This window comes from Theobroma cacao, chromosome 1 (assembly GCF_000208745.1).
Source record: "Theobroma cacao cultivar B97-61/B2 chromosome 1, Criollo_cocoa_genome_V2, whole genome shotgun sequence".
Taxonomy (NCBI): Eukaryota; Viridiplantae; Streptophyta; class Magnoliopsida; order Malvales; family Malvaceae; genus Theobroma; species Theobroma cacao.
Window position 1 is genome coordinate 17,173,092 of NC_030850.1, and position 3,896 is coordinate 17,176,987.

Below are 3,896 nucleotides of genomic sequence, written 5' to 3' on the forward strand. Positions count from 1 at the left end.
GTGGTCCAGCTACTCAACTTTAGATTCGGTGGCCCGAGGTATGTAGTAGGAATCCCATCCACATTTCTTGACTGTTCTTCACCTTCCTCTGTTGCACATATTGATAAATCAGAAAAGGCTTCCCCTAAAACTGACACTGATTCTCGGCTTCCAACGGTGAGTAATTTAGGAAAGATGCAACCTCCAGATCGGAATGTCTCGTAAAGATGAGGATATGTCATTCCTTGGATTTCCAACTCATGCCCCTTAAAGCGAGCCAACCTTTCCTTTCTTCTTTCGGCTATCATTTCTTCTCTTTCCTTCTTAGTTGGCTTGTACCCCAGGCCAAACCTTTCTTCATTTTTGGTAGTACGTATGGGACTTCTAATGCCTTGTAGTTCTTTTCCCAATCCTGCCCCCGCTCGGTATCCTTTTCCTAATATCTGACTGACAACCATCTTGGTGGTTTTGGAAAGCCTCGGAATAGGCGGTGTGGTTCCTTCTCCAACATACGTGGTGTTAACAAACTCGAAGGATCGGAAGGAACATTCAGGCACTTCTTCCGCCGCTTCCACGTAAGGCGTATCTGCTGGCTTGCTTATGAGTAAGTCCTCTTCCCCGTTAACACAGACAATCTTCCCTTCCACGATGAACTTGACCTTCTGATGAAGAGATAAAGGTATGGCCCCAACCATATGGATCCAAGGTCTTCCCAACAAATAATTGTAAGAATGAGCAATATCCATAACCTGAAATTCAATGGTAAAGGTACATGGGCCAATTTCTACCGGTATCTCAATGTCCCCTACTACTTCTCTCCTTGTTCCATCGAAGGCTCTCACGATCATCTAACTCTTTCGCATGTAGGACATGTTGATGGGTAAATGGGCCAAGGTCCTCATGGGCATCACATTTAAGGACAATCTGTTGTCAAGTAGTACCTTTGCGACGGTACAACTTTTACACTTGGTAGTGATATGCAATGCTTTGTAATTTCCTCTACCTCTAGAAGGGATTTTTTCATCGCTAAAGGATATTATGTTACCCACCGAAATGTTCCCAACGATGTAGTCCAAATTTTCAACTGAGATATCGTGATCCACATATGCTTGGTTCAGAATCCTCATCAGAGAGTTCCTATGTGGTTCTAAGCTAAGGAGCAAAGATAGTAGTGAAATACGAGCAGGCAACCGGTTCAATTGCTCGACTACATTGTACTCACTATGTTTGATGAACTTGAGGAACTCGGCAGCTTCTTTTTCTGTCACCGATCTTTTTGAGCCATCTGTCGATTCCGGAGGTTGTACCTTTTCTTCTCTAGGACTTTGCTCTTTTTCCTTTCCCTTCTCATTCTTGAGATTCTCGAATGCTTCCGGTGAATAGCAACGTCCGCTGCGGGTAATCCCTCCAACACCAATTATATTTGCAGCATCATCTTGAGATTCAGCTATCCATTTCTTCGCTTTTGAAACTTGTACACTGCAGTTGTAGTTTCATGGGACAGCTTTGTCGTCTTTGTAGGGGAAGGGTTTAGGGACTTCGATGATCATCTTGGCATGGGTTTTGTCCTCCACAAACTCTCCTTTTGGTTCGTAGAAAATGGTTAAAGGTTTTATCTTCATTGGGTGAGTGGACTCCTTGGATATCATGTTTACTGCTGACTCTAAAGCTCCCATATAAAACTTGATCTTTGATTCGTCCATCATTCTTTGCACTTTCTTCCGAAAAGAACTACAATCCTGGATTAAATGCCCCACACATCCTTTGTGATACAAGCAACATAGTCTTTGGATATCTCGTGAGTCATTCACATTAGGACATTCCGGCTAAACCTCGAGCATATTGGCTTTTACCAAGGCTTCAAATACTTTCTCCATGGAGGTTTCCACTTCCCGAATGTTTCTTTTAACATACACCTCCATTTCGATTGCATTTACCCCTACCCCAGCATGATTTGGCAGTGGGTTGTTTTTAACATTCTGTTCCGATTTTTTTTCAAAGTTCAGGATTCCTGCCTTGATCAACCCTTGCACCTTATGCTTGAATGTCGTGCAATTCTCGATCGAGTGACCTTCGATTCCATAATGATAATCACAGTAGGCGAAAGTGTCATACCATTTCGGGAACGAACGTTTTAATGGCTTTATGTATAAAGGTGCTACTAGATGGTTTGCAACTAACTGAGTGAAGAGTTCAGCATATGGGATTGGGATTGGGTCAAACTGCACTTTCTCTTGCTTGTTTCGCCATCCTCTTGATTCACCGGTAGTATGGTTGTTTGAAGGTGTTGTTTGTTGTGTGGTTGAAGTTGTAACAAGTGTGGAAGTAAGTGGGTGAATATTTGTGGGGTAAGGTGTCCGTTGGATGGGATTATATGGGTACGGGTTAGGGAAGGCATTTGGCATAGGCGGGTATAGGTATGGGCTTTGTGAAGTGTTGTTCACAGCTGGGTAATAGGGGTATGGTAGGTATGGCTGGTAAGGGTTGTATGTTCCTCCTTGGTGTTGTCCTGAAGTGATGGCTTGGGCTTCTCCCTCTTTCCTCTTGAAAGTTCCCCCTTTCCTTGTGTTTGCCGTATCACCTCCTTCTATCTTCCCTTGCTTAATGGCAGTTTCTATCATTTCTCCCGAAATCACCATATCAGCAAAGTTCTTTGTGGCACTACCAACCAATCGTTCATAGTAAGGGGCTCGCAAGGTGTTAACAAACATTACAGTGGTTTATTTCTCAGTCAATGGTGGCTGAACTTGAGAGGCCACATTCCTCCATCTTTGAGCGTATTCTTTGAAGCTTTCAGTGGTTTTCTTCTCCATGTTTTGTAAAGAAAGACGATCCGGAGCCATATTTGTAACGTGCTTATACTGAGCTACAAACGCCCGAGCAAGGTCTTTCCACGTGTGGATTCGATTGCGGTCCAGTTGGACGTACCATTTTGCTGCAGCACCAGTAAGGCTATCTTGGAAGCAATGTATCAAGAGTTTGTCATCATGAGCATATGCGGTCATCCTTCTACAATACATGGTGATATGTGTGACCGGGCACTTGGTTCCATCATACTTCTCAAAGTCTAGAACTTTGAACTTTGGGGGTATAACCACATCTGGAACCAGACAAAGCTCAATTGCATCCATAGAACAATACATTCCCATTCCTTCTACCATGCGCAGTCTTTCCTCAAAAAGGTCAAATTTTTTATGGGTATCAAGATTATCTTTCGATTCAACGGATCCACATTTGAGCTTCTCTTGTTCCTTTGGATCATCTAGATCAGGTACAGAGATGGGATCTGAAGGACTTGCCCCTCCAATTGGCCTTTGTTGAGCATAAGTCTGTGATGGTCCTATTGGCATCCCAAAAAATGGATATTGACCCACGGATGGCATGGGAATAGAAGCATTCCTTGCAGGTGGAGGTGTAAATCCTGGTGGATACACGGGGTCTGTATTGGTTTCTGTCTGTTGAACGTCTTCTGGTGTACCAGAACTCCCTGCCGCTTTCTTTCCTTTATCTGTAGATATTAACTCCAAAATTTTTGATAACTGACCCATGATTTCTTCTTGCTTCTTCTCAATCTTATCCATCCTCTCTGAATGCTCGTCCCCCATGATCTTAGAACGGGCTCTTGTATTGTATCTGTGGAGAATTTGTTTTTCTGGAATTTTGTTCTATTAGTTCAAGGAATAAGTTAGAATTTTATATTGAGTGCATTATTATTTATTATTTTTATCTGAATCATGCATTATGATGCAAATGAAATGTATTTGAATAGGAAAAATATTGGCCATCCAACATTTACCATAAGAAAATCCGCATCCATAAAACTTAAATATCCAATTACATCATTGTCTAAAACCATACATAACTATCAAAAAGAAAAACCGACTTTGTCATATTGGTCCCTAACCATCTTGAGGTGA